General features: G+C 46.1%; 1 long non-coding RNA gene across 2 annotated transcripts in view; it reads right to left on the bottom strand.

The window, feature by feature from the left end:
• The window catches only part of LOC142463628 (uncharacterized), a 125,810-nt gene extending 113,910 nt beyond the window's left edge, over positions 1-11,900 (bottom strand). For both annotated transcript variants that reach the window (XR_012787471.1, XR_012787470.1), the window contains exon 1: positions 11,755-11,900. This is a non-coding gene — a long non-coding RNA (uncharacterized LOC142463628). The remainder of the gene's footprint in view (positions 1-11,754) is intronic.
• Positions 11,901-12,145: the final 245 nt, after the last annotated feature.

The following is a 12,145-nucleotide window of genomic DNA, read 5'->3' as shown; positions in this document are numbered from 1 at the left end:
AATGGAGCGGGAGGGACGTGAGTGGAGCGGGGGAGGGAGTGGAGCGGGAGGGAATGGAGCGCGAGGGAGGAAGGGGGTCCGCCATCTTAGGCGCTGCGTGGCAGGCTGCCTGTTCCCCCGCCGGGGAGGGAATGGAGCGGGAGGGAGTGGTGTGTAGCGGGAGGGAGTGGTGTGTAGCGGGAGGGAGGTGAGTGGAAGGGAGGTGAGTGCGGGAGTGGAGCGGGAGGGAGTGGTGTGTAGCGGGAGGGAGTGGAGTGTAGAGGGAGTGGAGCGGGAGGTGAGTGCGGGAGGTAAGAGCGGGAGGGAGGTGAGTGCGGGAGTGGAGCGGCTTCCGGGCGCGTCTTAGGTGGGCGCGTGTCCCCCTGCCGGGGAGGGAGTGGAGCGGGAGGGAGGTGAGCACCGGGGAGGGGGGGAGGTGAGTGTGATGGGGGGGGAGAGGACAGAGATATATATGTGTGTGTTTTTTTTTTTTTTTGGACCTTTGGCCCGTCACTCCGCCTCAGGCCAATGAGAGGTGTGGGGGGCGGGCCAAGGGGTTGGTGTGAGTGTGTGAGCCCAATGAGAGGTGTGGGGGGCGGGCCAAGGGGGTGGTGTGAGTGTGTGAGCCCAATGAGAGGTGTGCGAGGGCGGGCGGGCCAAGTGACCAATGAGATTGCCGCTAGGGACGCAGACATACAGTGCTTTCAGAAATATATAGTAGATACAGAAATGCTGCTTCGTTACCATAGCACATAGCCGCTAAGGTAAAGAACGAGTGTTTATTTATATATGTGTTTTATTTATACTGTACATGTGCAGAGGGTCTCCGGAGCAGAACCGCTGTGGTTTCAGGTCTGGGGACCCCCTGCCCCCCGAGATACAGGCCCCTTTTGGGGGTGCCGGTATCCCTCTGCTTGGTTTACAGGTCGCGGTCACGTGATCGGAACCTTGAAACGCAGAGGGATACCGGCACCACATAAAGGGGTCTGTATCTCGGGGAGCAGGGGGTCCCCCGACCTGAAACCAACGCGGTTCAGCTCCCGAGACCCCCTGCACATCTACACTATAAATATAAATGTATTGAAAATAAGTTTTAATGTGCCGCTGTTTGCGCTGAGAGAGAGCAGCGGATCTCTCTCTGCTGCAAACACATCTCGCCCCCGACGGCCCATAGTATCATTTACTGTATGTATTGTACAGTATGTGCATATACAGTACTGTATACAGAACATGTAGAATAAATGCATAGTTTTATTTTTTCAGGTTTATTACACAGTATACTGTATGGCCGGAAAACATCAGCATACTGTACAGCACAATATTATCCATCGAAATAACCCCATTAGTCGTTTTCTTTTCTGAGGAAAAACAAAATGAAAAGTTTTAATGTACAGTAATGGTCAGCCCCCTAAAGAAGTACCCAGCCAGCCCCACCAAAATAATACGGCAACCATACAGTACTCACCATACTATTTCCCATTCAGCTGGCGCCGGCACCGGTCCACTGCCAGTACAGCTTTCTTCATCATCCACGTCGATAGTTTGCAGCGGGACTAGCCCACCTGTAGTCAGCAGGTGAGGCTGGAAATCGCTTAGGTACATGCAAGCTTCATCAAAACTGGCCGCGAAATCCGACTCTGCCTCAGGATCAGGCTCGGGCTCAGGGTTGTCACTGACGTTGGGTCCGTTATCGGAAGCCGGTGCCGCTGCCGCTGCCGGTGCTGGTGCATTGCTTGGCAGGGACTGTCGTTTCTTAGTTGGTTTTAACACGACCCTTCACCTTTTGCCGCCTCCATGATCATAGATACGGGAAAAACCCTGTGACACCAATACCCTCCAACAAATTGGGGCTCAATACGGTGAAAACAGGGGTCGCTACATAACCTTTTCCTTATTGCACGCTTCCACAAATGAGGAGTTGGCGAAAATTTGTAAAAGTCATAGTTTTCGATAAAATACTGATAAATTTGAACAACTGTTGCCATCTTATCCTCTGTTGCATTAATCGCGGCCCATATCAAATAAGCGTAACTTCTGTCAGGTTTTTGGAAAACGGGCTGCACTTGAACACTCATGGCGGGCGGGTCTCTGGGGAATACTGTACTGTAAGCGAAACTGGTCTTTGTATTTCTTTAATATGAAAAGCCTAAATTGATACATTTTTGCAACTCAGTCTCAAGGCCAAGGCCAAGTTACAATGGCACACTGTGGTACAGTATCTTTTTTAAACGAAACACCTGCAAGCCCACACATTACTGATTCGGCGCTTTACAAGTCAGGAATTTATGCTATCTAGGCGGACACGCGAAGCATTGCAGCCTATTAAATCCTGATCATTATCATTTAACACATCAGCCGCCCGTCAGCCAGGCATGACCCGTGGCTGGGAAGGCAAACGCAATGCGGCATGCCAGAGGTGAGCAGCGGCGCATTCCAGGTATCTGCCAGGTACAAACTGGTCATTTGCTCGAATAAAGTGTGTCGCAGCAGTATATACCTGCCTGGTAATACTCACGGGACAAAAAGCACCTGATGTAAAGTTACCTTCCCTGGCTGGGTACCTTCTCTCACCTGCTCAGGTACGTATATGAAATGACTCGCCCCAGCATAAATACATTACAGAAAAACAATTGCTTGTTGTGTCTCTGAGAGAATTAAATTCCACTACATGTCTTCAGCAGACCACAGACCTAACAATTCATAGGTTCATTTTAACACATATCTTGATCTAATGTGTCAGGCTGTACATAACATTGCTTAAGGATTTGAGCACATTATGAATAACGTGTTACACCTATGCTTAACTCTATAAGGGTCACGTTTAAGACACAGCAATTTAGCTAAACCTAACAGGCATGTGTACTTCTAAAATAGTCACTAATGTCTGGTTGATGATTAATCAAATACACAAAGTGCTCGACCTCTCAAGACTGCTGCAGAACACTTTATAACAAAGTTTTTTTTATGCATAAGATACTTATTTAAGACCTGAAGCTAGAAATTAATTTAAATTGCAGCAGAGGCTTTAAATACATATACACTCAAAACAAGGTATTGCGCCTATGATTAACCCTATAAGTGTCTCGTTTAGGACACACCTGTTTTAAGTATGAAGTACTCCTTGATAAAGTGTATTTTGTACACGAAACGCGTAGGAGGGTGTTTACCTCCTTTTTTATGATGGATCAATAAAGATATCCTTTTTATACATCCCCTTGGGACCCGCTCCCCTGGCTGTGCGCACGTTTCTCTCTCTCTTCAGGACAAGCACACGTCACGTGGCGGCTCGCCCATCAGGACACACAGGACAGGGGTATCTGTGAGTACTACTCTTCAGTTTCTCTACAATCGTTTAATGTGAGTCCAGGGACCAGCCCAATGTGGGTTTGATTGTGGTTCTGACCATTTATCTCACCCTTCAGGGATCATTGGCCGGTTTGGGGACTTTACTTCACCATTTATCTCACCAACCCCGGTGTCCTATCCGACTTATCTGGAACCCCACACATCTCATATAACCGAAGGGATCCAGCGTTTGAGCGCACTGGTCACTAATTGTTGGATTGCAGCTGTATGATACACTGATACCCCCTCCTGTCTACAAGATGCCCCCGAGGTTCCCCTCTCCGGTGTGCCAGGAAGCCTCAGCCATTGGCTGTATGACCCCTGCTGAGATGAGCTCCTCTGAAGAGGTTTAAATTCCAGACTGAGCCTGACCCTCTGTAACCCCTTCTGTGCTGGATTCCCTCCTATTTTTACATTTTAGTTAAGCGAGGGCCAGTCCTGCGATTGGCTGAGGATTAAACATCTCTGATTGGTACAAATACCTCATAGGGGATAATGGGCAACAAAATCCTTCAAAGCCCCTGCCTGGTTTTTCAGATTCAGATGCTGGGAACTTTCTTTGGAAGACGTTGGTCTGTGCAGTTGTCCCTCTGCCCTCGCACCATCCCAAGGACTTTATTCCCGCACACCCGGGGGGAACTGAACAGCTTGTAAGTTTCAAAGCAGAAACATTTCTATTTCTACTACCCTCTCCCTTTTATTTACTGATGCTGACTGTTTGTTATATATTTGTGTACTGTACCCTCTAGATTAAACTCTTGTTTTGTTGCTCTATTGTCGTCACTGAGTGTTAGCTCACATGATTTTGTGTAACTTGTGACCTACTATATATTGTGATATTTACTCCGACACTACCCCCAGTGAGATCAGGCTGGGGTTGTTACTGTGTGTGTCTTGTGATTCAGTAACTCGGTGTGTGCTCTCTGTGAGCTCCGGTACTCTCTGGGTTTAGTGGCAATCCCAGTGCCCCCAGAGACACCAGGTTAATAGAGGTAGGGTTAGGATCATTAGGGTGTGTGCACAGGGATTGTAATAACTGTGTTGTGTGAGTTCTGGAATCCCTGGCACCCTCTGTATTCACAGAGGTCCCCTTGTCCCCAGAACCGACCCAGCTATCAGAGTAAGATTGTGACTCCCAGCGAGAGTCTATTATTACCAGGATTGGGTGGGTGCTATCTCAGGTACAAGAGCATGGCTCTTGGGGTGGGCCCCTAGTGGCTCTGTGTGGTTACTACCCCCCAACCAATGTTTCGGCTGCACACAGGCAGCCTTTGTCAAGGTGAGAGCTGATACTAAACAATGCTAAAAACCCTTAAATACCCCTTACACTTACCTATCTAAGTGCTACCAGGTGAGGCGCAGATAGAATCACACAGCGCCAGGGTTTCCAATACGGAAGTGTAAAGAAGGGGCTTATTTGAAAGGTTCTAGCGGCCTCATGTGGTCACTCCGAGAATTGCAATTTTTCAACAAATTTGAGTTTTAGGCTTTTTTGACAAACCCATCAGCTTGGCAGATCCGGAGTGAAACCGCTTCTAAAAAAGTCTTTACACCCAGACTGGGCCTGTGAGAAGGGCGTACAGAGTAGCAAATGGCTCTTTAATAGCGGATTGTCACACTTCGGAACTACCAGAACAGGCCCCCTGGTGCTGAACCACTGCCTGTGAATTGCTGCCTGAGGGCTGGAGCACACCCCGCGCTACATGATGTGCACGCGCTTTAGTGCACGCGCGCGCGTCCATCACCAATCCCTGGTGGCCAATGGTAGTGTTCATTGTTGAAACTACCTTTGGCTGCGAAGCGCGGCGCCGTTGCTGCTGCAGACGCGGGGGTCTTTCCAACCTGTGATTCCCGGCAGCAGCCGCGGGCGTCAGTTTCAGCAGCCAATTACTGTCCAGACGTTTTCATTGATTGGCTGCTGAAATTGCTGGGGGACGGGTGATGGGGGGAGGGGGGGAGGGAGGGGTTATTTTATTATTTAGTCTCAATATTACATTATTTACATTATGTTACATTATTTTTATTACATTACATTATTTATCCTTCACCCGCCCACTCCCCAGCTTGCCCGCTTGCTCCCCCGCTTACCCGCCCGCTCCCCCGCTTGCCCGCCCGCTCGCTCCCCCGCTTGCTCTCCCGCCCGCCACCTCCCCCGCCCGCCCGCGGATCATTCTGTCTGCTGAGGATGTTCACACATCGCCCAGCAGACGGAGGCATGCTCATGCGGCGCCAAAAAGCACCATGTGTGCTCCTGCCCTAAGAGACGTATCTGTGCTGCTGACTCACACACTGACTGTGCGGCTTATACATACTGTCTGGCACTCACAGCAAACCATATCCCAGAGGTAAAGTAACACTGTGCAGCAGGGAGGATCACATTTTGCAAGAGTGCCTGACTGATTTGATTTGGACTAAACTCTATTCCTATAAGGACTAATTCATTCAGTAACAATGAAATAACTTACAAAGAGCAACACCTAAGTGATTCTCCTATACCAGTTGTGTGCTGGTGATCCCAAACCCCCGGCTAATATGTGCTCATTCAAAGGATCTTATTACACCTTTTCTCTCTCCCCTAATTGGAATAAAAACTGATTCAAAAGTTGAGTTTTAAATGTATAATCTTATCAGTGCATGAGCGCATATTGGTTGGATACCTTTGTCTCTATTTTGTAAAGTTTATCAACTTATAAAAATATATTCCAATGTTGCATCATTATATAGATAGATTTAATCGAAACAGGGTTATAAACGGTTGACTTTCAGAATCAGATAAAAGAGAAAGTTGTCGGCAGAACCTCAAATAGAACGAGAAAAATGAGACGAGTCGCCAGGAAGGGGATTCATACAGCCAGACCGCCTCACACAATATGCAGGGGACCTGCTATTACAGGCCGACACAGCCAGGAAACACTATAACCCACAAAACATATTAAACAATACACCCCCACCCTCCAATACATATTAAAAAATAAGGGGGCGCATGCGCGACGGCTGACTGAATGGTCGGGTGAACAGTTAGCTCCGCCCACAGCCGGCAATTAAATAAATAAATAAAGCATCCAAAACTCAGCAAAGCATACCAAAACTAGATCCAAAGAGACCCTAAAATACAAAGATGTCGAGGGCGACGAGATCAAAGAGAACCTCCGCGGTTCTCACAGATTACTTTGCAAAGGGGGACTCGGCGCGCGCGAAAAGCCATGAGGGGTCCACGAGAAGCGGCACAGAGTCGGAGGAGGAGGCGGACAGGGAAGACAGCGGCAAGGAGAACCAAGTGATGCAGCGGAGAGACATACGAGAGTTCTATCTGGATATCAGAAGATGCTTCCAGTCTGAATTGGTGGCGCTAAGAGCTGATATCAGTGGCATTGGAGTGAGAACAGACTCCCTGGGAAAAAAGCTTGACTCCACCACTAAGGCCCAGCACAGAACGGATAAACAACTGGCCCAGGTGAAGGTTACTGTGAGGGAAATTATGGACAGACAGGAAGACAATGATAACCGGGATCGCAGGAATAATGTGCGGATCAGGGGGGTGCCGGAGGACGAGACTGATCCGGACGACTTCATGGGCAGATGGCTGACTCAGCTAATGCCTGACAGGGCAGAGCAGGACATACACCTAGACCGGTGCCATAGAGCCCTGAGGTCGCGGCCGCAACAAGGAGACCCCTCCCCCCCCCCCGAGACATCATAGCGCGATTCCACTTCTTTAAAGTGAAGGAATCCTTCTGCCAAATGACCCGAAACGATGTTGAATTTGAGGGCCACAAATTGCAAGTGTTCCAGGATATCTCACCCACCCTTAAAAAATTCTTTATCTCAAAAGATGCACAAACTAGGGAGATAGTGAGCAATAATACCAACGCGAATACAGAGGTAGAGGATTTCAAACATTCAAAACTGAAAAATAAATCCAAATTCTATCCGAGCTCGGCAAAAGGCCATAACTTAGAAGTATTCCATCAGAAAATCCAGGAGGACTTCGATAGACTGACCTCTGGTACGACTAAAATAACAAAGAACAATCTAACCCTAAAAGAGAAAATTGCATTACAAAACCTAGAGAAAGAAAAGGCAATCACATTTAAACAAGCAGATAAAGGGGGAGGGGTAGTCATTATGGACACTGAATACTACAAGGGAGAAGCAGAGAGGATACTGTCGGACGACATCACTTATGCACGTCTGAAGACAAATCCTCATAAAGAATTCTGTGCAGAATTCCTCACTTTGATAGATAAGGGCAGTGCAACAGGAGTTCTGAATGAAAAAGAATATGATTATCTAAATGTGAAATTCCCAGTTATGCCAATTTTTAATTTTCTACCCAAAATCCATAAAGACATTAAAGCACCACCAGGTAGACCCATTATCTCTGGGATAGGCTCACTCACGTCGCGACTATCGGAATATATAGATGTATTTCTACAGCCATATGTTGCGGAGATGCGGTCCTATCTCAGAGACACAACGCAAATTCTAAATATATTAGAACAGATAGATTGGCAAGAAGGCTATAAAATGTGCACCTGTGATGTAACTTCATTGTATACATCCATAAAGCACGATGATGGACTTAAAGCCATCGAAAGGACACTAACAAACGATACAACAGTTAAAATAGAACAACAACGCTTCATTTTAGAAAGTATTAACTTTATCCTTAAACATAACCTTTTTAATTTTGATGGAACTTATTTTTTACAAAAATGTGGAACAGCGATGGGTACAAAATTCGCACCGAGTTATGCCAACTTGTTTATGGACAGTTGGGAGACCGATACCATCTGGTCGGAGCATGAATTCGGTGCGGATCTTGTCCTGTGGCGGAGATACATCGATGATGTGTTCTTCATCTGGAAAGGCAACAACGACAACTTGAACCATTTTCTGAATTATATCAACAACAATGAGAGGAATCTGGCCTTTACAACATGCATAGGTAACAACACAATAGACTTTTTAGATTTAACAATTTACATAGAGAACAATAGACTAAAGACTAAAACTTTCTTCAAAACAGTGGACTGTAACAATTATCTGCTTAACACTAGCTGCCACCATAAGAAATGGTTGAAAAACATACCCCCAGGATAGTTTCGCAGAATTAGGAGAAACTGTAGCGATGATCATGTGTATAGGGAACAATCCAACATTCTGAAGAACCGATTCATTGCTAAAAACTATGATAACGAAAAAATGGATATAGCAATAAGAGACGTAGGGAAGCTGAAACGAAGCGAAATTTTAAAAACCAACCCACCGAAGCCAAGAGAGGAGTTTAGTATTGCTTTCCTAACACAATTTAGCCAAGATGCAGGAAGCATACAACAGATCCTTAATAAACACTGGCATCTCTTACAGGGAGATCCCACCTTAAAAGATTACCTCCCAGAGAAACCTAAAGTTATCTATAAGAGGGCAGATAATATTAAAAGAAGGTTAGCACCAAGTCTTTTCAGGCCAGAAAGTAGGACAACAGGCCAGGATCCAAACTGGTTGCAGAAAGTAAAAGGTTTCCACAGATGTAACACCTGTAAAGCATGCAAACAGGGAACAAAAGAGAAAATTCAGTTTAGCTCCAAAACAACAGGAGAACAGTTCAAAATCGCTAGTTTCATCAATTGTAAATCTGAATTCGTAGTCTATCTTCTAAATTGCCCCTGTGGACTTCAGTATGTAGGGCGTACCAGTAGACCATTAAGGGTGCGCATCTTAGAGCACCTAGGGAACATCAGACGGAAACTAATGACGCATAGTGTATCAAAACATTTTGCACTACACCACCAAGGAGATCCATCAGGCCTTGAATTCAGGAGCATTGAAGTAGTCCCCCCACATTGGAGGGGAGGGGACAGACTAACAACTTTATCTAGAAAATAAACTTTTTGGATCTATAAGTTGAAAAGCCTGGCCCCCACAGGCCTCAATGTGGAGATAGATATCGCAGCCTTTCTTTGAGCGCACACTGATCTGTTTTCATTCCACTTTTTTAGCATAAAATTTTTAAATCACAAAAAAAAAAAAAAAAAATTTAATTTTAAAGTCACAATGATACATTTCCAATGTCGTCCTTCTAGCATGCAATTCTAAACCCACACTGATTCATTTCATATCCCATTTTTAATAGGAGTGCACGACACAAATACGAATCCACCTTGAACCAGTGTTTGAAGACCAAATTGACGCATACCATCGTGTCAACAAATGAACACACTTAGGGGCCTATGCAGAGAGCAGCGCTATTTCAAAACTCTCCATTTTTTGGAGAAAATCGCGCAGAAAACAGCAGAAAATGGCGAGTTACGAAAAACGCGCCAATTTTTTTTTTCTATTTCTAAAACTCGCCTCGCGGCTGGCGAGAACCTCCATCTCGCCAGTTTTAAAAATATCATTATGCAGAGAGGCGCGAACGGCATGTAGCGGCTGTTCGCAGCATTAAAATGGCGCGATTGTCTCCTTTTTGCCTCGCCAGAAAAAGTTGGCAAAGGAAAAATAAATACTCAGTCATAATCTGTCACAATGAGGAATTGATAAATGTTGATGTAGTTTGCAAATTCAGCCACATGATGGCACCATTGTATCACAAATGACGAGATTTTAACTGACAGTAAAAGGTTGCAGTAAAATACAGTCCACGGAGTCACTTTAACTAATTTTGTAGGATTACAAATTACACCAATTGTAGTATAATATGCTGCACAACGAATTGATGTTCATTTCAACAACAATCCAGTACTATTGTGTTTAATTCTTGTCATACCCATCCTTGAAATACAGCAGACTAATTGTGTGCAATACACTGTTTTTAATACATTGTCTTCAATACTACAGACATTAACTAGATGTAGGTTTAGGTACATTTCATTGGCCCTGTTCCTAAGGGCAATGATCAGTTACACTTATAAAGACATCATAAGAGTCTATTTTTAACGGACAACATTTAATGATTTTCAGGTGTTTTACCAATCAATTTAAATAGGGCACCTATATATACAGCACACAATGAGCATCCGGCAGGAACCTGACGAAGCTTATTGCGAAACGCGTTGTTCCCTGCCGGAGCTCATTGAGAGAGGGACCCAGCCGACCGCAGGACATCCGGTGCAGATCCCCTCTTCCGGTTCCACTGCCGGACGCGCCAGTGTGAACAACAACGGAGGAGGAGACCGTGTAGGATTGTACCGACCGGCTGATGCTGGGCATCAGAAGTTTCATTAGAGTGTGAGTGTACTTTTTGTTTTGTTTATTCCAATTTGTTAGTTCATTGTGTCACATACTGTTTTATATCTTTTATGTTTATGTTCCACAACATGTATGCATGGTTTATGCTCATGTCTGAACTGTTTACCTAATAAAGACCTGTTTAATTGTTAACCCTGGTTTGCACACATTCTTTTTGGTCTTCTGGGAAACGGGGGGAGAGGAGACACTCACACACCACACCTATTGGGGGACATTTGGCTGAGACGACCAGACACCATCCATACAGGACACCACCCTCTGAGGGCAAGAACTCACATTAGGCCGTGTGAGTTTTATGTGTATTAAGACTCCAGCATATGAGTCTGCATTAACCCACTTCAGTCTGCGTTGAGGGAGAATCACCACACAAGCCCGTGTGAGTCACTGAATCCATATATTTATGTATTCTTTGATTAGATAGTGGAAAAACATCATTAACCCTTCCAGCGTATCCTCCTTTCACACCCATCCCCCCTCCCCCCCACCCCTTCCCCACATCCCCCACACATGTGGATATGATGCACTAATATTGTGTTTTTATTCCTCTTTTATTCCTCTTTTATTCCTCTTTTATTCAATTGCATCCGGTTCCATCAAACATCCTGAGGTCCACGAGGTTTGCGCTGACCATCTTTACACTACCACTGCCACGTTAAGAAGGATACGGGGTTCCCTTCTTCAAGGTCAAGCGGCAACCACAAACCCAACAAAAGGGCCAGTATATATTTCATATACTCTTTTACACCACGAACACAACTTCACATTCATATATTTTTATTATTTTTAATATAGTTAAGGCGTTGTAATATTTTTAAAGCCAGACTATTTAGGGAGCGCCCCAGTTCAAACATTGTCTATCTCACCCACCACCCTGCTCAAGCAGAGGCAACTTACCCCCATCACCAAGGTGCTCCGGGACGAGGGTATCAGATATAGGTGGCTCTATCCTTTTGGGCTGCTGGTGACGCAATGGTGCCTCTAACACCCTAAGGATACTGGAGGATGGTGAGAGCTTCCTAACGAAATTGGGGCTCCAAGAAAAGATACCCGAGGAAGCAAGGGGAGAGCGACCAGCCCCTGACCCAGCCTGGAAGGAGGCTAGAAAAAAGGACAAAAACAAACAGCCACGGAGCCCGAAGTGAAAGGGGTCCGTGATCTGCAGAAGAATCTACATCTTACCTGTTCCTGCCCGCATCTTCGGAGCTCTACGGTTTTGAGCCTGTTGTATCCTGTTGTACCCTCCTGTGAAGCCGCACCATGCTACCTCTGGATCCTAGCAGCGCTCCTCCGGGACTGGCGGCCATCTTGTATCGGCTCCGGCTGCTCAATGACATGGAGGAGGGACCGAGTGACGCAGAGGAGGAGGATGTGACGTCAGATCCCGCGAGACCTCCAGGAGACAGAAGACAAGCACCTCCAAGATGTCAGCGAGAAGCGGCTGGATGGGGAGACGAGCCTTAGAAGCCCACAGGAAGGGATGCCAGGAACTAGACAGGCAATGTCGAAGGGGGGGGGGGGGGAGGAGAGAGAGAAAGACTGCATGTAAAGGGTTGGCTATGTGGGCATCGTA

Source organism: Ascaphus truei, chromosome 11 (assembly GCF_040206685.1).
Source record: "Ascaphus truei isolate aAscTru1 chromosome 11, aAscTru1.hap1, whole genome shotgun sequence".
Classification (NCBI taxonomy): domain Eukaryota; kingdom Metazoa; phylum Chordata; class Amphibia; order Anura; family Ascaphidae; genus Ascaphus; species Ascaphus truei.
This window is presented reverse-complemented; position numbering and strand designations above follow the sequence as displayed.